This window comes from Alligator mississippiensis, chromosome 11 (assembly GCF_030867095.1).
Source record: "Alligator mississippiensis isolate rAllMis1 chromosome 11, rAllMis1, whole genome shotgun sequence".
NCBI classification, from domain to species: Eukaryota; Metazoa; Chordata; order Crocodylia; family Alligatoridae; genus Alligator; species Alligator mississippiensis.
Window position 1 is genome coordinate 20,946,062 of NC_081834.1, and position 21,859 is coordinate 20,967,920.

A 21,859-nucleotide genomic window follows, 5' to 3' on the forward strand; every position below is an offset into this window, starting at 1 on the left:
ACTGACACCCAGACTTCCTTTTGCTACCATCTTCTACTGCCTTTTCCTTCATAGTTCCTCAATATAGTTATATTTTACTCTGTACTTAAGAACATGGCAGAGTTTATAATAAACCACCACTGCTTTTGAATAGCTATGAAGGAGAGTTCAAGGAGGTAATGGGAATCTATCCAATAGGAAGAGAGCAGAGGAAGCGGGAAGTATGTGTGGTGATGCAGGGAAGCACAACATTATTAAATTTTTATAGGGGTAGCTGAATGATGCCTTACCATGGATCTTTTGTTGTCATTGTCAGCACAACATTTCAGAATCAAAGTAAAGTATCTCAGACGAATATTGACTGAGAATGCTCTATACTTAATTAATACACAGAAGGTGCAATACAACAGGAGTTCTGCCACTGACCTCAGTCAGAGTGAGCTTGCGATTCACATTACCTAGAGCTTGCAGTCAAGAAATAGCACATCAGTTGGAAAGCCAAGAGTGGAATTTAATATAAAATTATAGATTATTTCCCAAAGATTTACTCCTCTGCCATTTATCTATGCCTTGCTTTGACCTCCTTGGGCGTGTCCACACACGTAAGTACGTGAGCTTGCAGCTGGTCAAATAGAAGTGGTGCAAATTTGAGCCAGGGCTTTTTGCCTCAGCACACATGCTCTGACGTGCAGTTTGTGGTGGAGCAAATTGTGCCACTTGGGGCAAAATAACCCTGCCTGGCTCCTCCTGGATCTGTAGCCAGGGGGAGCTAGAGCCCAGGGCCAGCACCTGTGCTGTCCCCATCAGTACAAAAAACTGCTTTGGCAAGTAGCTCAGGGCTACTCACTCTCAGGAGCTTCTGAGGCCCATCCAATTGGAACCTGAGGACACTACCCCTTGTGCCAGCTGGATTGCTGAAGCAGCCCTGAGAGTTCCCTGCACCCACTACCCACTGCAGCAGTCTGGCAGTGGGGGCTGCTGCCTGGCTGTGACCTGCTGTGCACCTGCCAGACTCGGATGGGGACTGCACAGCCAGTAGAGGCATCTGCCCCTCTAGGCCAGCTGCCAGTGGACTCTGTGCAGCACTACTGCCATGTGTGACCTCTGCCTGGCCATCTGGTCAGCTATCACTAGGAAGATGTTCTGGGTGTGGTGGCCTGCTTTGAACTGTCAAAGCATGTCCTCCTGGCTCCTTTTGTCCAGGAGGTCAGCCACAGCCAGCTGAGTCCAAGGTGCCAGCTCTGAGCAGGCAGGTCCTGCCACTGGCCTCCCTAGCAGGAATTTTGGTGTTTCGTATTGGAAAACTGAAAAATCCCTGATAAAAAAAATCCCAAAGTCACTCTGTAAAATACCCCCAAATCCATGTTCCTCCACAATTAAAATAAAAGACAACTATAAAGAGAGAGAGACAGAGAGAGAGAGAAAGAGACAGTGATCAGTTGGGCAATGTTTTATTGATATACCTACAGTGTTAAAGTAACTTGGGAGGCTACTAGTGTCTCTATCATAATAATAAAGTGAACTCTAAACACATGTTTCATGAATGAATGAATCCATGAATATATATTTTGCTGCCCCCCAACAGGGGCTACAGCCTCCCCTCAGGGGCCGCAGCCCTCACACAGGGGCTACGGCTCCACCTCGGGTTACAGCCCCCCCACAGGGGTAACTTCCCCCCCAACAGGGGCCAAATAGCCCCCCGCATGGGATACCACCCCACCGATGGGACCACATGACCCACCCCAGCCCCATCTCCTGTCAGCTGCTGCAGCCCCTGTGATGGCTGCCCCCCCAGACCCCCCCAGTGGCTGTCCTGCCCAGCCCCATCTCCCACTTGCACCCCCAGGCTCCCATGGCTGCCCCCCCACCACAGGCACTGGCACTTAAAAAAAAAAAAAAAAAGCAAGAAACAAAAAGGAACAAAACAAAAAAAATCATCTACTCACCCTAGAAGCAGGGGCTGGGGGTGCTCCAGGGCCTCTTGGCAGAGCACCCCCAGGCAGCATAGAGCAGCAGGGGGCATCAGGGCCTGGGCTGGGGCCTCTGAGGCTGTCCCCCTGCCCTGCCCTGCACTGTGTGGGCAGGGCCCCAGTGACACAGGCAGCAGCTGGAACTGCCAGTAAGTGCCAGGTTTTTTGTTTGTTTTTTATTGTGGGGATGCTGGGGTGGGGGGGGCAGGGATCGGGGGCCATGGAAGGGCTGGGAGGGGATGGGGCTGGGCAGGGAAGGGATGGGGGAGCTTGGGAGGCTGGGGCCAGGCAGGGAAGGGATCAGGAGGGTCTGGGGGGCAGGCAGGTGGTGGGGCTGGGCAGGGAAGGGATCAGGGGAGCTGGAGTGGGCAAGGCCAGCGGAGGTCCCTCCTATTGTCCCCTCCCCCCTCCTCCAGCCCCCCGACCCGCTACATACCAGCACTGGAGCCCTGCTGCTGTCACGCTGGCTCCCCTGCATGGACAGACACCGTGCTACAGCACCAGGGTGAGGCCCAACCACAGAGATGCTCTGGCAGCCAGAGCATCTCTGTGGAGGACCCAGCCTCCGGTTGTCCCGCTTTTTTTTAACTCCTTTTTTTTGACCTCTGGATAGCCAGGGGTCTAATTTTGTCCCCGCGCTGCAAACTTGCAGTGGGGGGGACCGTCTTCTGTTCCTGCATGTCCCTCTTGCAGCGTCTCCAAGGGGTTTGAGACTGCAAGAGGCACGTGCGGGCTCATCTGGATGCGCCCCTTGAGGCTTGACTTTCTTGAGGTCAAAATGAATAATACATCTGTACCAAAAATATTGATTATTTTAACAAACTCATTAAATTTAAGCAACTCTATAAGCACATTAGTTAGGCCCCTAATCTGCATCAAACTGAATGATACTTAAGGGAAGTATGTGGTAAATGCTTTATGTGTATTTGGATTTATAATAATAACTAATTCTAGATTTCAAAATTCAAACCTATCATCCATGTGTGAGTCTTGTATCACTCAGGCTTTTTTGGTTTTCATGCTGCATGGAGATATACAAAAGCTTTATCAACATAGTATGCACCTATACCCACTTGAAGTAATGTCTTATTGCTCACAAAGATATTCAGATGTGAAATCCCAGGTCACACAGAATGCCTGTAAAATGTAGTAATAGACTTGCACAGTAAATTACAACAGCTCCTGGAGCTGAAGAATCTGAAATTTCCCCTATAAAAGCAGTACAAGCATTAGAGGTTGGTAAACACTGGATACAACACCGGCCCAAGTTTACTACAAGAAGACTGCAGTCAGAATTGTACACAGCATTTCCTGACCTTACAATAATCATTGTTGGAAGAAAAGATTCAACTTATGCCATTTCTTGTATCTTACATTCTCTATAATGAGCAGGTAGAATCAAACTTTTAATCCTGTTCCTAGATGACCTTTTCAAAATTCTGCTTTTTTACTGCCTATCAGTTTTGTGTCTTTCTTTCTAGCTCCCGAGATTGTAATCAAAGACAAATGGGAATAGACAGGGAATTATGAAATACTGAAAAAGCCCATGTTAAAATTTGCCTTTGTCTAATGGCATTACAATTCTTATACCTTATTTTAATAGATTATGTACAAATATAGCCATTAGCAATCTTAACAGTGTAATAATACCCATTGAGAACAGATTTAATTGATTAAAGCATCAATATAGTATCTTATGCTTTTGGGGAAAACAAATATGAAAAAGCAATGCAGCTATTTTTGAATTATAACGTAAGAGAACACTGGCAAATCTTTCAACAGCTGTTTATCATGAAAAAAGAAGTTACAGTAACCATTCCCCAGCCATGGAGACTGAAAATACTCAAATTGAGCTTTAATAAATTATAACAATGATGCGTGAAGCTAATATAAAATTTTTGAAGGAGGTTTCTAGTCCAGAGGGAGATGTCAAATTTTCTATTTGTGACTTTAATGCTACTTGGAATTTCTTCTAGGGCATTTAAAACTCCTTTTGTGACTCTTCATCAGCTGTTTTCCAGACAGCAAAGGCCTCTACAATATACATTTTCACTTTCTGCATGGCTGACGGACTTCATATGCTATATCCAATTTAAGGGTAGAGTACGAGATTACATTGCTAGAATATAGAGAGCCAAAGCCATTGAGACTGAATCATTGCTGTTTATAGTAATTCTTACTATTTGCTTTTTGACAGCCGTTTGTGACTGGAATAAAAGATGATGCCGAGATTATTGTCAAGCTGGTGTAATAGCTAGTAGTGCATGAAGTCTGCAGTAGATGGACTTGAACTTATAAGCACTCAGATTCTCAATAGACTCTCAAGTGAGCAGTGTCCTCCTCAGCCCAGTATAATGTGACTGGCTTTGAAGAATCCTAATTTCAGAAGATGCAATATTATTTCAGCCAACTTTCTTTGTTCTATTTGAAATGTTTTATAGGGTTTAATTTGAGAGCTAGTTTAGAATTGAGGAAGCAAATTGATTTTCAGTTGCATGAGGTTCACTACATTTCAGGTACATCCAAGCTGAACAACAACAGAGGGAGTTGACATATTCCAAATGCTTCCGAAAGGGGCTCCCTGGCCATTTTAGTTATAATGCACAAGCAGAAAAAAAAAGAGATGATGGCTATTAACTGGTGAATTTTCTCATGATCTCTGCTAATAAAAACAGTCCTTTAACTTGACAAATGTAAACTGATGGTAAAAATGCTATTGGGAAAGCAGTACCCCGTAAGGACTCTTATGAACTCTTCCTGTGTGCTCCTGCAGCTATAATACAGAATGCCAGCCGTTGACTTGGATGATGCTTCTGCTGCTGTAGGGGAGCTAGATTGACAGTGTCGACCCTGCATTGTTGTAGAAATGTTTCACAATGGATTTATCTGGTTAAGGAGTCCTTACAGATGCACATTTATGTCAGGTACATATTTTAATTTGGATTGTGTAGTGCACTGCAAACGAACTATTGTTCACTAGCTCAGTTGGCGGAATCTGCCTCTGCAGCATGCCAAAAGTGAATGATAAAAACCTGATGAGCTTCAGTGGAAGTTCAGTGGACCCAGTATTTAATTCTTATACCAACAACCTGGTTCCTCTTGGGAAGCCAGTCCCTTTCAATTTGAAATCCAAATGAACAGTATTCCAAGAGCTTGCTTAAGAGTTTGCCTGGAACCAATCTCTCACTTTCCAGCAGTGTTATTCTTCTCCAGCCAGATCTAATATCTTTGTAATCAATAGGTAAAAAGCTAAAATACTTTGGATATCAAAAAGAGCCTTACTCAGCAAAAGAAAATATAGACCCTTGATTAAATGGACTGCAGTACAGTACTTCTGTAAACCTTTTGCTTTTTTGCATACCATGTTTCTTTCTTTATATTCCAGCATTACAAGCTTGATCTTTTATTGCAGTATTCCCATTCAAAATTCTATAGTTAAGGTTGTGTCAGCACTTCTATTACAAAACCCATTTATGAGGGGTTTATAATTCAGCTATGAAGATACACTCCAGGATGAAAGGTGGTGCACAAAACCTTTGCCAGAAAGACTGTCTTTTTTCATTGATTTTTTTAAACAAATTTGTTTTACTGTTTTAAGCTTTTATAATGGTTAAAAACAGTTTACTGTTTTCTATTACTTGAGAAACCCAACAATCTACTGGCATTAAAAAAAAGAGAATATAGAACCAACTTACAGGTATTTGAGATTTAAAACATGATTATGGAAGATAGAAGTTTCTTTCAAGGAAATGCCCATAAGATTTTGTAGCAGGCAAATAAATGCAGGGCCAAATCTGTATCACCTGAACAGCAGTAATGAAGTCAGTCTATGGGTGCAATACCATATCCTGACAAGTGCATTCTCTTGCCTACTCCAGGTTACTGCTGCAGCAGTGGGAGCCTCTCCATTTTCACCGTGGCTTCTCACATCTTTTAACAGTTCTCAGAGCTAGTTGCATACAAAGCCAAGTGCCTCACCACTTCAAAGGGCTGAAAAAAATGGCCCTATAGCATCTTGCATGCCTTAGACTATCTCTGGAAAAGATGCCTTTCAAAATTAGTTGAGCCCTCTGTAATCAGCCCCAGTACTTTACTTTCCCTTTGTTTCTGTTTGGTTACACAGTTAAGTGTCCTGGTAAGCTATGTAGCAGCACTGTCAGGTCTCAGAACAGCCTTAGATTGTTTGGCTGATGCTGAGGTATCAGGACAGGTAGATAAGAAGAGTACCTCAGCCTACTGACTCATTCCCTTCATGCATAACAATATACCCATCTCCCATAAGATACGTCTACATGGCAAAATGCATCAACAGATTAGCCCATGGAATGGAATGCCATGTATGTAACTATATTACTTTTGGTACCTAAGCTAGCCTTGAACCCACTCAGATATCTCTGCACAGCATTACATTTTGCCATGTGGACATATGCTTCAGTGTGCCAAGCTTCAGTACATCTTCATGAGATTCTGAGATGCGTGGATGCCCCTAGGTGAGCCTTCATGAATCAGTGAACTCACACAGGTTCCTCAGCAGGCACTGGATTCAAGCCTGGCACAAGAGCAATGGGATTGGGGGGGTTGATATCAATCCCAACAGGCCTCCTGTGTCAGTGAGAAGGCAACTTTCTGTGTCTAGGAGTGAATGATAAAGGTGATGCTGCAAACAGACAACTTCATAGTTATTTGCTATAAAAGCCAGTGCAAAAGAATAATATTTTCAAAAGCAACTTATGCCATGTCTGCACTGCAAAAAGAACTGCGGCATGTATAGACATGCCTGAGCTAATATTAATTTTAGCTGGCTCAAGTACTAATAGCAGTGAAGCTGGGGCAAAACATGGTCTGGCATAGCTGCTCAAGCTCCTTCTGCTCTGAGTACTTAATGAATGGCTGAAGTGTGTGCTGCCATAGCTGTGCCATTGCTAGTACTCAGCTAACTTCATTACAAGTAGCTTGAATATATGTGCATGCAATCACATCTTTCAGCTGAAGTGTAGACATAACTTTAGAAAATGTAATTCCCTAGACTTTCCTCAAGACTTTGTCTGAAGTACTTTATGAGCTTTTGAAAAAAAATTATCTAATGCCTGTGTGTGCAAGGAAAAACATGCATGTGTTATTGCATGCTTATCAATGTGTTTTACACTGATAACAGTGCTCTCTTATACCCTGATTGTAAATTTTACACACAGAACTTTAGTGCCACTACTTACAGATGGGAAACGGCTCATACACAATTTCTAGAATCAAAAACTAAAAAAATCACCAAGAAAAAAATCATCTTCAGAGTCAAGACTTCTATGAATTTAAATGAAAAAAAAATACAAAATTCAGAAGGAGCTGGAAAAAGGCAGAAGTTGTATTTCCTACACCACTACATTTGTTACCAAACCCACAAAAAGGCTGGTATAGAATAATTTAAAAAATAAGCCACATAAATTCCAAAGGAACAATCACAGGCAACATGCAAAAAAACCCCTGGTGTAAAAAAAAGGACCCAACTGTATATTAACAAAAAGAGCTATAGTAATCTTTCAGGTAAACCAAATACCTTAAAAAAATTAATACACCTTACAAGGTATACCTCCCATCACCTGTCATAAAAACCCATGGATATATTTAATAACTCATAACAGACAGACTGTAAACTAAATTTTAGAAGATACCTTAAAAGGGCTCAGTAAATACTAATTTCACTATAACTATTCAAACCACTGAGACACTGGAAGGCCTCGTCGGGGCTTTGTTGTGATGTGTGCAGTTCTGTAATACTTCTTTTTTCAAGCTTAAATACCAAACTGCACATATAACCTTGCTGCGACCCTTGCTTTTTCAACCTTTTAGTAAGTAAGGTTTCTGGCAGGAAAGTTGTTCCACAAACTGCAAAGAGTAAATGGAGACCGTTAGCTGTGCTTATTTAAGTCTCTATTCTTCTATGCCACTCAGTTTCAATCCTGCCCCTGGCAGAACAACATCAGTATTCTCTGCCTCTTTTAACTAAGGAAGCAAATCAAGAATCAGACAGACTAATGGGAACTGAACCTCATTTCTTGGCCTCTTCTTCAGCCTATGAAGCCAAACGGAAAGCAGCCCACTTCTACAGGCCTCTTATTCCTCTTGCCAGCTGGGAACTTAACCACCTCTTTGGCCCTCCCATCTCACTTGCCAGTCAGCATGCAGCCTGCCTTTCCAGGCTTCTAACAACCACTGGCCAGTTGGGAATTGGACTGCTTCTCCAGGTCTCCTGTCTACTTGCCAGACAGAGTCTGCAGGGTTCCTTTTCCATTTGCCTAAGCCAGTTAAGAAGGGATCTGCAATTTTATTAGAGCATATTAGAAAAATGGCTTAAACATCTCCATAGAAAAATGAAGTCTTAATAATGCTGCACAAAGAATGGGATAAGAACTGGGAGGAAACAAGAAAACTGGGGGTGCCCCCGTTTCTGAGTTTCCAATATTTCTAACCATATTAAGAGTGCTCCTCTCCTAAATACCTGCCTGACTCTTGGGCATAAGTAGATTGGAGGGAAGGAGAAAAACAAAATGGTATAACTCTTGATTAGAGCCACAAGAAACATTTTCAACAAAACCTGAACCACATGAAGCCCACCTGTTACACTGCAACTTGAAATTATTCAATGTAGATCTGTTGAAATATTCCTTAGGGTCCAAGGTTCTAGTCCCAGGTGATGGGTGTATTTATAGTACACAGCTTTATCAGACAAATTGAGGGTCAGATATAGCCTGAAACTAAGTAGCTGTGCAGGGATATAAAACAGGAAAAAGCCCTGTTGCACACATGGCCTTGTGTGGCCTCCTCAGACTTTCACTCCCTGGGACATCTGCTCCCTAATGCTGTATAAGAATGGCAAGTTAGGGCAAGGGAACAGGTGAAGACTTAATTTCTTCCTTCACAAAACTCCCTTCCATGTAATGGTTTACTAGCATAGGCCAATAATACATTCCTTCCACCAAGGAGAATCAAGAATTGAGCCTCCCGTGAGTTCCTCTTTCCTTGTGGCATGGCACAGCCAGACACCTCCCTTACACAGTGCTGTGCTGAAAGCCACAGTCTAGTCTTTGACCTTTTTTCTGTTTGTGAATTGTCCAAAACCAAATTCTTTTCACCTGAATTGGTCACTACTTTCAATGATTTGATGAACGCTTTATGTGAACAATTCTGCCTCTGGGTTGCTTACAAACTGCTCCTTGTGAGTATTCAACTCACTGTTTGCACAATTGCACAGTTTGAATAGCAAATGCTGATGAGATTGTTTCTGGGCTGTGAGTTGATGGCTATACTTGATAAAATGTTATGCTTTATAATATGTTATATTATACACATTAATATGTTGGTGACCATATAGCATATCATATAAACAAGTATATTTGTAAACACACCAATCACCCCTAATTCTATGAACAAAACTTGCCCATCCAAATACTCACAAACGGCAAATATGTGGTCATCACAAACACAAATGGATCGCATTCAACGGTTTTTGATTACTCAAGAATGCTTTTCCTTCTTCCCTTTCTTCCCCCAGTCTTCACACAACAAAGAAAAATCCGAGGCATTTGAACTAACACAAATTGAAAAGAAAGGAACTGATTACAAGAAGGGCACTTGTTGAGAATTGAATCTCCCAAATCTTACATGGTTCACACACTGACGGTAACTTTGGTGGTATGTCAACTTGTATTCATGTGATTCCTTGCTCAGTGCAATCAAAATACTTCTTTTCCAGTACACCCTATTATGACTTATAATATGTATTATAGAGAAACCAGAAACATGGACCAGCACCCCATTGTGAGTATGTCTGCATGGCACAACACAGTGCATAACAGAGATACCAAAGCTATTAGGCCTGTGCGAATAGGGAAGTATTCAATTAGGATTCGGATTCAGCCTATTCGGAGGACAGTCATTCGATTTAGAGATTCAGATCACTGTCCCAAATCGATTCGGCCACATCAGCTTCGGAAGATTCAGCGCTGACTTGGTGATTTGGCCACAGACTATAATGGGGAATCACTGAAATACCTATAACTGTAATTTTTTGGCAGATTTGGATAAAAATAGTAGGGATGGTAACCCCTTCTGAGGGCATGAAGCCTGCCAAGTTTCAAGGAGATAGGTGCAGGGGTTTCTGGGAAACTGCACCTCAAATTGCTGAAAGCAAAACTCGTGTTGTGTGTGTTAAGGCAGGTTTGGATGAAAACAGCAGTGATGGTAGCCTGTAACAGGGGGCCTTCCCAGTGCCGGTTAGATCTCTGCCTCCCCACCTGTTTCTGGGCCAGCCCCCCACCCCTCTTTTGCTCAGGCAGAAACAGCTCACAAAAGGGGCAGAAAAGCTACAGAGAGAGGCTTATGTGCTGTTTCTATGTCCCTCCCCCAGAGCACTGTGCTTGGAAGGGGAGGCGGGGAAAGATGACAGTCACTGGCCAGCTACAGATCAGTCTTTCCCACCCTGCTCCCTCTTCACAGTTTCTGTTCCCCTGAAAGACTGCCTTCTGAATCTCCAAATCTCCAAATCTTTTTTTGAATCTTTTCAGAATTGATTCAGAGGCTCAGAATTGATTTGGAGGTTTATTTGTCTCCTGACTCGATTCGGATTCAGTGATTTGGGCCAAATCTTCTAAGAATCGAATCAGCAACCAAGGCTTTGCACGCCCCTAAAAACTATCTCTTAACAGTACCACAGGCAGTCTAGCCGCAAGATGCAGAGTTGTATTGAGAATGGTAAATTAGTCTGTATGGACTTCCAAGTAATGCACTTAGGGCACTTGTCGGCATTGTTTCAACACTAATCTCAGGACTGCTGCGGTCAGTTGCCACCCAATTGCTCCTTCTCACCATGTGTCAAAGCCTGGATGGAGTAGGTCAGCATTTCTCAACCTGTGGGTCATGACCCAAAAGTGGGCTGGAAGAATATATCAATGGGTAATAAACAAGCTTTAAAACTGGATCAACAAACTTTAAAAATGGATTCTCTTTTAAAGGAGAAAAATGTGGAAAACTGTGGCTTTTCCCTTGCAGGCTGTCAGAGCTCCAGCCTTGTCCCCCACATCCCTTCACCACCCCACACCCTGTGGGGCTGGGGGCTGGCGGTGGGGGACAGTGGGTCAGGACTGGCCACTGATGTTTATAAATGGATCCTGGTACAAAAATGGTTGAGAACCACTGGATTATGTCAGTGGTTCCCAACCTGTGGACTGGCACAGGAGTGGGACAGGGTGCAGGGAGCCAACTGACACCCTCCCAGGGCTGCCCCACCCCCCAGCTTTAACCCTGCACATCACTGCTGCTGGTCCGGGCAGATGGACAGGGATCTGAGCGGGGGGCTCATGCCACAACCTGGCATCCCACCCTTCATGGCCATAGGCTGGTGGTTGGGAGCCTTTGGATTAGGTGATGTATCTAACTTTGAGCAATGCCTGAGCACATGCCCCAGTGCTGCTGTCAGATTCTCTGCTTCTGACATGCTTCCTGGCATGTAATCAAGGCCGACCTCAGCCAATACCACTGCCTAATTTCTGGATTTTGGCATGTACTGAACAAGAGCAAGCAAGTGGAGTCATCCTTCTCAGCAGTGGCCCCAGGCTTAGAATGAAAGTGGCACAGATATGGTCTGTACTGGTTCTGGTACCTTAGCTAGGTTGTTTAGCTCTAGCTTGGGTAGCACTACATTGCACTTCATTGTGCTGTGTCAGCACATCCTGTGTTAAACTCTGTACAAAACCAGGAAAGTACAACTATTTATATCCAAGAGACCTAAACGCTGCATTAGACATTCATAATATATACCTCTATTCTAGTGAAAGGGGATCTGACTATTTTCTCTCTTATTACCCTGATTTTCACTTTCCTTCCCCTGTGAGCTGTGTCAGTAGAGACCCTGGCAGTGGGACTTTCCAGAAAACTGAGACTGTTGGAGATGACTCCTCTCTGTGATGACTCCAATCTGGATGCTGTAAGCAGCAGCTGCTCCAAGACACTGGCTCTTTCCAACTGCCAGAACAAGGGAGCTCAGGGCTCTTTATCACAGCATCATTTGCTATTCCCTCTTCCCTTAACTGAAATTGTTAAAATTGAACTTGCTAAAATTGTTAACTCCTTATTTTTGGCCATATTCTTGCCTTTGAATTCTACTCTACCTTGCATTCATGTGTCTGTAGGTATAGTTGAGTTTAGCTGACTTTCAGTTCCAGTTACTGTGCTGTCTCTGTCAAGCTTTTAGGACCGACAGGTGGAAGGTTCTGGTATATAAAAACATAATGGCTTAAAATGGTGTTCATGTTGTGACCTCTCTACCTAATGGATTCTCTTACAGCCTAGCAGAGGCTTTTTGTTTTATCCAGGCTCATTTGGTTTGGAATCATTTTGACAATTAAATGCAGTCACCTGAAAATAATAACCTACCTCTCATATACTGCTTTTCATCTAAGGAACTCACAATTCTTCATATTTTAGTGTCATTGATCTATTTCCATTTTACAAAGAAGCAAATAAAGGAAATGTGCCACAGCAATTTTTAAAAGGTGCCCTCAAATGCCAAAGAAATGTATGGAACCTGTTCTTCCAAAACCTTTAAAACATTTAACTAGAAGCTTGATTAGAGATTCTACCCTTTCACATAACAGCTTCTTTACTCCAGGAAAAAGAAAAAAGTCTTCCTGGCTATGGTCTATGTTTTGGTCTCTCATACAGCAGCCTTTCAATCCTCAAGTCTTTCATGAAGCAGTGAGGAAGGATTTTCTCATTAGTCAATGAATTTAGGGAAAGTTAGTTGGTATCTCAGTACAAAGCTCTTATACACTGGTGTCAATCCATGCATTGCCCTGTATCAGCACTGTGTGACTGAGCACAGAAAACAGCTCACATTACTGCAAATTCTGAACTTCCCTTTAGAAATGTGTTAGTTACTGTTTGTTACAGTGGTTTTGTAGTCATAGATTTGCTATTATACTCAGCTTCCTCTTCCCTTACAAACAGAAGACAGGCTGCTTAAATCCAAATGATTACTTTCCATTTAAAGTTAGGTTGTATTAATTTGGCCCAGAGTATGGTAAGTACTGTCTTAAGGTTAAACCTATTATACTACAAGGCAGAAAGTATTATTGCTAAGACTTCAGCAGAGCTTGTCCCTTTATCACTGAAGGGCTGCTGCAGAATGTAAGAGGGGAGAGAACTTGCTGCAGAGGCACCTTCCTCAGTCTTACAACAGTTCCCCTGTTGATTGGGGCTAGGGACAGACATTAAAAAGCCTGAACCTGAATTGATTCAACCTTTGCAGGTTAATCTAACCTGGCTAGCCTAAACTGGTTTGTAACCGGACAGACATACTCTCTGGACTGAGGAAACTCAGGCACATGCCTGCAGTAGCTCAGACTAGAAGCCAGGGGGCACTAGAGCAGCCCTCCCTTCCCTTCCATAGTCCTGAGCTGATGGGGGTGTGTGGTCAGGCCTGGCAGGACCTCTAGTTGGGAAGGTCTGCCTGCACAATCCCAGGCTTTTTCCCATTGGCTGCTCAAGGGGTGGGGGTATTGTCAGACCCCAGCCCTAGGCTAGCACTCTGAGGCAAGGGACAGTGTCCAGTGCATACATCTGTTGATGATACAGAGCTTTTCAATCTCCCTCCCAGCTTCTTTATACTATCTGCAGCAAACTGACAGGCAAGCAAGGCATCAGAGGACTGATAACAGTGTTTATCACCCCATCAGCAAAACAACAGCCTCTCTCCATTAGTTTAAGCTCTTCTTAAACAGCTTTTTCCAAAGAACCATCTTACCAGCTGACCTGTTGATTAGCTCCAAAAACCCCTAAGTTCTGTCTGGCTGTTTGGGTGAAATTGGAGACACACACAGACTCCTATCAGCATTAGCTAGCATACCATGTGCCTAGGGTCCATAGCGCTTGGGTCTATGCTGTGGGAGATGGGAGGGAGGGAGGGAGTAGGATGGGATCCCTGCTTGAGCAGTGAGGGAGCGGGGGAGGGTGAAACCAGGCAGACCCTGCTGTGCCTGCAGTGTTTGCTGGAGTTCTGGCCAGGGAGCAGAGGGGCAGGGCCAGCTCTGTTGTCTGGAGCAGAGAGCCCAGCCCAGAGAGCATGCCAGGATGCTGGGAGAGTCTGGTTGAACTTAAATCAGCAAGGTGTCTGGGACAGACATTGCATAAACCAATTTGACCCAAATCAGTTAAGTCTGACACTACATTCAACCAGGTTTATCTTACACCAGTTTCAGCCATTTTTAAACTGGTTTATGTGCACCGAACTTATGTACTGTTACAGGTTTAAACCAGTTTCTGATCATTTAAACCGGTTTATGTCTAATGTCTAGCCTGGATGTACAGGTTTGGTATTCCCTCCACTCCAGAGCTGGAGAGAAGCATGGGGAGCAAAGAGAAGAAACTGAATTGTATTTAATCTAAAGAGAACAACTGACATTTTGGAATCGTTAAGGGAAATTTGAAAGAACAAACGAAAGTGTATTTAAGCTTTCTTTCCTCTGGAAATATGCAGAAAAAGCATGCCAGCTTCCAAAAGTGTTAGGCATATTTAATTATATTTACTACTACAGCCTAACCAGGAAAACTATGTCTTCATTCCTTAGCAATAAAAGCATTCTAACAAGAACAATGCCAGCAGAAGAGAAGTGTGGCTGGGCTAAACTTCATCATGTCTCTGCCAAATCCATTATGTATAGGTAGGCACAGCCCACTCTACCAGCTTATATATGAGCTTCCTTATACACAACTTCTGTCTGTTAAGTAGCTGTAACCAATCTGTAGCTCCTTAAATGGTGTTGGGATAATGGAGACATTACCAACAACAATTTGTTCTGTAACACTAAGTCTTTCACAGTCTCATTTATTCTTTCAAATATGTCTATACACACGCATAGATGCATATACACAGACATATACATCTTGACATCCACATCCACACATGTCATCTATTATCATGTACATATACACACACACATATACATAGTCACACATCCTCCAGTAGATATTGGAAGCATATTTTGCTTAACATTTCTGTTCATTCAGGATAGCATTTGAAATTCTGGTTATACCAGGAATTCTAGTTCTATAATCAGTTGGTAGATTTATTCTGTGATCTTTTATATCAAAACCCATGCTTGCTATAATACTTTTTAAATAAACTCTGTTTGATTCTATTTCTTCTTGAAGAGACAGACAATTACTATATGTCCTCTAAAGGAACTGAAAATATGCCAAACTATTTGAATTACTTTCAGTAATTGAATATAATATTCACTAAATATTATGTTTGATATTGTCTTTTCCCCAGTTTAAGTAGCTAAAGCAGATTTGGACATAAAGCTACTAGAAAGAGAATAGGTGTCTTGGTATGCTCAATAGCACGCTATTTTTGTCTAGGTAGTGTATTTGTTTCTACAGTAACTAATAAACATTTTAATTATTTATGTGATCCGAACAATCTTGAATCTAAGTGTAAAGAAAGAAATATATATCTTTTTCTTTGTTAATGTCTTTGCTCAAACATACAGATGAAATGCAAGTGGAAATGAAAACGCATCCTACCATTCTCACTTGCATTTAGAATTCTATTACTGTGTTTGTTGAAAGAATGTCACAGATTTCAGAAAAGCACACTATGAATTAAACTTTATAGATTTTATTGGTTTTTTTCTCTTTCTATTTTTTACTCTATTTTTTGCAATACTGTATTTTTAAAGGCTTGGAAATATAATTTTCTCCCTACTAATGCTGTCTTTTTCTATTAGGCAAACATTGATTTTTTTTCCTGTGTTCAGAATGGACATAAAATTGTCTCGGATATTTTGTGTTTAACATCAACAACAACTTCATTTTAAATGGGACTAATACAGGTTTTACAATAATAAGAATAACACTGTAGATCACAAAAGCCCTGACCACTTTCTTAGTAAAGTCTATCCCATTTTAAGTTTGGGTTAGATAGAAAATGTACAGGCTGGTGTTACTAACATGTAGCATGCATCACCACCATCCAAGGAGCCCAATCAAGAATGAACAGTGATTCCCAACCAGCATTCACTTCCTGGTTCCTCATGTTAGAAGGAAGTAGTCTGCTACTCATTTACCCTACACTGGTCCCAAATTAATTCCTCTTCTATGCCAGTCCAGCTCTGCTCCCCAGCCCACTGGCAAACTGACTTCCCCTTTTCTTATCATTTCACTTCGGCACCACACTTGGCAAAGGTCTTGCTTTGGAAACCAGCAGCAAGAAAAGGATACATATCCAGGTTGAAACCTTCACTCTCCAACTTATTTGTTATGTTATTCTGTCTTTTTTTACAGGGCATGGACCCTGTTCTCAAGATCAAATGATCTACTAGGGAATGGGTCCTGGGATATTTCATGCAGGTGAATCATGCTGCCCTGCAGCTCCACAGAATTTGGGAAAGCTTCTTTTCTTTCTCTGTTATAGGTAGTCAGGGAAGAGCACTTTACATCAAACTCCCTTGGTGTCACTCACCTCTCAGTAGGACTATGATAGGTTTTTGTTGGTTCAACATACAAAGAAGGTGTACAGGAAGGCCTTGACTGACAAACTGGTCTGAAACTTAGCTATAGAAGAAGATACTGTTTCCCAGCCTATTTGGATGGGGGCCAGTTCTTGTAGCACAGCACAAGGCCACAAATCTCAGTGAAGTCGCATGCAGTAAAACTTTTTAGCTAAATTCTTAATATGGCCTGGTCTACAGGCTTGAGTGGAAATCCTGAGTAAGAAAGAGGGGGAACAGGGGCTGTGGTATTTTGTTTTGCTTTTATGGGTAAGTGATTCCTTTCATTTAAAATACAAGAAAAGGGAATTGGCTGTCCCCTCCTTATTCAAGTTTAACCCTTTCATAACTCTACTTACTTCAAGGTAGTTTCTCCTAGTTTAAGCAGAATACATTAACAATGGGAGTATTATAGTATCTGTCTAACTGTTAAAGCACTTTTGGAAATTTCTACTGGAATTCATAAGATAATCTTAATTCAATATTGACTTCTGGGCTAAAGTCTAAATATTAAATGTTTATTTTGTTCTAAGATTATTATATGATATTGCAGCTATACTTATTTTCCTAAGTTCATGGCTGTACTTCATGTTTCTATCTAAATATATATATTCACTAGTTTATAAAGAGCAGACACCCATTCTGCAACATATTTGTTCTTATAATTATATCTTTAAAATACACTGCAAGAAGGCTGGGAAACACTAATGCTCAGGGTGCATTAAAATCAGCAACAGGAACAGTTGGAACTTTTTAAGAAATCCTTTTAAATGTAATTAAAGCATGAAAGAAAGCTGACAAGATGCTGTTTATTATGACCATTTAAGGTTTGAAAACCAGTGCATTGCCCAGCTTGTACAAAACAATGCATCCAGTGTTAGGGCCAGGAAACATCAATCAGGTTTTATGATAACGACTTGGATGTCACACTGTATAGCATGTGTATACATATCACATATTTTATTTTTGATATATACGCACATGAGTGCACGCATGCACACACACACACACACACACACACAATATACAGAAACAAGCATGTTAAGATTACATATATAACTGGTCATCTTCCACACAGCAGACTTACTGTTTGGTTTATTTAATTCCATTTCCGTTCATGTTGTTCCTGTGAAAGCTAGCTGCCAGATTAACTCATGAGGAGGCACCAACACATAAGCTACTCATGAAGGTGCGGCTCACACAGCAGCTACTAAGCCATGCTGGGCCATGAGATTCTGGCTCTCTCTGGTGCCATTATCTGGTCTCATTGTAGGAGTATAGAGCACCATAATATTCACTTTCATCACACAAATTTATGCAATTTAAAAGCAAGAAACAAAGATCGTGCTCATAGACTCCATGAGAGAGCAATCCAAAGTTATCTGTGAGTAACCATGGGAACTGAACTCCTATATTTCTTCAAATTTAATATATAAAGTGTTATCATAACCTCACTTATATGTAACCTCAGCAATTATGTCAAGAAATTAGACAATTTTTGTTGCTGAACCAACTCTCAAACTGATTCTAATTTCATTGGAAGTTTTCTTCTGTTAAAAACAGCTGGAGACATTTGTTATTGAATCCTGCTCTTTTGACAGAATTTTATTAAAAGAAATTGATTTTAGTAGCTCCCACTATTACATTCTGCTGAATGATATAACATAGTATTTCATTTACTTTCCTGATTTTTAGAAAGAATGAAATTTTTTTTTTAAAAGCTGCCAATTGGGATATGCAATTTTCCCACTGTCATTGGTATAAAAAGGCTGGTTTTACAGTCAGGCACCACTATGTTTGAAACTGTATTAAAAAGTAAACAAAATAAACAAACTTAGTTAAAAATATTCTTTTGAGGATTCAATTTTTTTACAACCAAACACAACAATATGTTACATTACATTTTAAGCAGCGTGTTTACCTTTCACCGAGTGTCTTCACCAGCTATGTCAACGTCGAGTGCAATAGCTTGGTTCTAAAAAAATTAACACAAAATGTTTATTTTTAAAAAAATGTCCATAATCATACCAAATAACACAATGTGTGGGCTGCAAAGCAGAGTGCTGGGAGCCATATTATTCATGTTTAAAACTACTGCCTGATTTTGCCTCCTTTTAAAATTACGATACTACAAATAACAGCCCAGAGGAATTATCAATTGCAATTTTTTTAATGCAAAAAGCATTTGGGATTCAAACTACAGAAGAATTGTAAAATATACAATAATTAAAACTAACATTTTATAGCTTAACATTTCCCTTTCCTTGGATGTGAATGCTTATGTTAGAAAACAGACACATACCATAATAATCATTTCAAACACTCAAAACAGTTTTTCTTTTCGTATACAATATGCACCCTTCTAATAAGTCAACATCTTTAGTTCAGTGGGTAGTTTTTTTCATTATCGGGAAGCATTGTTGTGTGGGTAAAGTGATGGTGGTTGTGAATTGCTAACTTTATAAAAAATCTTTCCCCACAAATTACTTTTTGATTGATTCAGACATTAAGGCTTATTAATCTATTTTTTAAAAAGAGATGTCAAATTAGTGTCCCATGAGACTACTGCAGCATTTCGTTATCTTATTTACCAGAACATTCACATTTTAGGGGTTTTTCTTTTTGCATGCTTTATCAGGACAGCCGATAAAGGAAATACTCCCTAGAAAAACAACTTAATAACAAAGCCAGAGAAAAAAGTATTGCAGAGATATTATCAACAGCTTTTTATATGATAAATTATGCACAGTATACACCATTAAAAAGTCAGCATTTTACCATAGACTTAGAATGCAAAATAATGGAGATACCTCTTTGTGGTAGCTGCAGGCAAATGTGAACTGTTATAATGGCAACCAAAGGGATGGAGATGCAATGAGAAACTCACTCCTATGCAGAGGGTCACTAGATGACATATGCATCACTTGCGACCCACTTTAGTTCTGATTTTTACTCACAGTGTTCTATATAGTACAAGACAATATCCTATTGAATACTTTCTGGTACTGGCATCAGAGCAAAGGCATGTAAGCTACAGTTAATACACATGCATCATATTTATATAAACCAGTGATTTATATAGACTAGTATTTTGAAAAGTGACTACCGTATTTCTCTGAATCCAAGATGACTTTGAATTTAAGACAGCCCTCCAATAATTGGCCTCTGTACATTGAAACTGTATACATATGTTATAATTTTCCATGTACAGAGCATAACTAATGGTGCGTTGTCTTAAATTCACCCCCCACAACTCCTGCAGCAGGGCAAGCAGCAGCAGGGGGGCAGGTGGTAGAGGGAGTCAAGTGGCCTGTCTCCCCCACCATTTGCCCTCCTTGCTGTCTGCTCCTGTCAGTGTCAATGCACCCAGCCCCTGTCCCTGTGTCACTTGTCCTACTTCCCCCCTGTGACTACATCTGCTGGCACCTGCACCCCCACAACTTGCCGCCCCTCTTGTCTGGGTCAGACCTAATAAATTAGGCACACATTTAGGGGTATATGAAGGCTTTTGTAGAAAGAAAAAGATTGGTACCCCCTCCTTGGCTCCCCAAATATTATAATGTAAGGTACCCGATGTGATGCCAAAACCATCCTATCAAGCTTAGAGGGTTGAATGGATTTTGGGGATGAAAGGATAGCTGGTCTCCCTGAGATTTCAGTTCTTCCTGTGCTGAACCTTTCCAGTAAGCTATTCAAGAGGGATGCGGAGAATTTTGAGAGGGTCCAGAGGAGGCCACTCGTATAGTTAGAGGCCTGCAGGGAAGGCCCTACAAGGACAGACTGAGGGACCTAGATCTCTTCAGCCTGCGCAAGAGAAGACTGAGAGGTGATCTTGTGGCTGCCAATAAATTCATCAGGGGAGGGCAGCAGGGAATAGGAGATTCTTTATTTACTAGGGCATCCCCTGGAGTAACTAGGAACAATGGCCACAAATTGACAGAGAGCAGATTTAGGTTTGACATTAGAAAGAACTTCTTCACAGTCAGGGTTGCCAGAACCTGGAATGGGTTTCCACAGGGGGTGGTGCTGTCTCCTACCTTGGGGGCCTTCAAGACGAGAATGGACAAGCACCTAGCTGGGGTCATCTGACCCCAGCACCCTTTTCTGCCCAGGGAAGGGGGTTGGACTCAATGACCTACTGAGGTCCCTTCTGACCCTATCATCTATGAATCTATGAATCTGTTATGCCAAACTAGCGGTATCACATTGGCTTGTTTTGCAATTCAGGCTTGATCAATGTAATGTGCTCCACTTAGGATAGTAATGGGTCAGTCAATCTCATTTCATTTGGTGGGCAGCTAATAAGGTTGAGAAGTAAGCACCAAGAAATGAGAGAGATCTTTCATCAACTTGGCTAGCCTTGTTTTGTTTTTTTCCTCTAAATGTTAATTTGAAACTGTGAAAACATAATGTTAGGTGGCAGTTTCCTAGGAGGGGATTTAATCATTTCATCTCTTCAGAGTTATGTGTTTCATGCCAAATTGGAACCTGATGTTCAGTAATACTGCTTTTGACACTTCTGTGTTAGAAATGTGAAGATCCCTCCTTGCTCAAGGATGTCTCTGACACTTTTGACACTTCTCTCGCAGACATTGCATGCAGCCCAGATGTTCCCTGCATTAAGCAGGGCATTGCCACAGCTGCTACTCAATGCAGAAAAATATAAGGCTCTAGGCATGTAGCAAAGGGCATCTTTTCCCCTTTTAACTGACAGTTTTTTTGGAGGGCAACACCTTTTGATGTGCACGAAAGTTAAAGGATTGAAGCTCTGAGGCTTAAAGGCAATGGACACATTGCAAATTCTCTGACTCTTGCTTTAAAGAAACACAGAGCTATTACCATGAGTTTGTTTCCTTCCTTGGAAAAAAGTATTCCTTACCTATGATATCAGTCATAGTAGCTTCTATTGTACTTGCTAGAAAACTAGACTGGAAGAAAAAGTTGCCAAATACAGAATAAGTATGCAAATAATGAAACTGCCAATCACCAGTGTAATCTTGCAGGAATAGATGATGCCACTGAATTACTTGGACAATCAAAGGAATATAAAGTACATTCCTCCCCCTGCCTCTGTTTGACCCTTCCAGATACTGAATCTAAGTCTAGTGAACAGTTCCTGTTCTGTGTTTAAGCAAGTAGAGTCAAGAGTCTAAAATAAACCTGTATATTCTTGAGCACCACCTACTGGCACATATTCCATTAAGTCTTTTATATTTAATACAGGAGTGATTGGAAAACATAATAGGTTAAGGTTTTGTTTATATTCCAATACCTTAAGGTTTTGTTTCATTCCAAAGTGGGGTCAAAAAGTCAAAACACCAAAATTTATCATGGAAATGAAGTAAACGCTGAAAAAATATCCTGAATCCA

At 41.3% G+C, this 21,859-nt stretch overlaps 1 protein-coding gene across 10 annotated transcripts in view; it reads right to left on the minus strand.

Moving 5' to 3' along the window:
• SEMA6D (semaphorin 6D) overlaps nt 1-21,859 on the minus strand; it is a 352,602-nt gene that overhangs the window by 159,201 nt on the left and 171,542 nt on the right. For all 10 annotated transcript variants that reach the window (XM_059714662.1, XM_019477621.2, XM_059714661.1 and 7 more), the window contains one exon: nt 18,411-18,464. The gene's annotated coding sequence lies outside the window, so the exon portion shown is untranslated. The remainder of the gene's footprint in view (nt 1-18,410; nt 18,465-21,859) is intronic.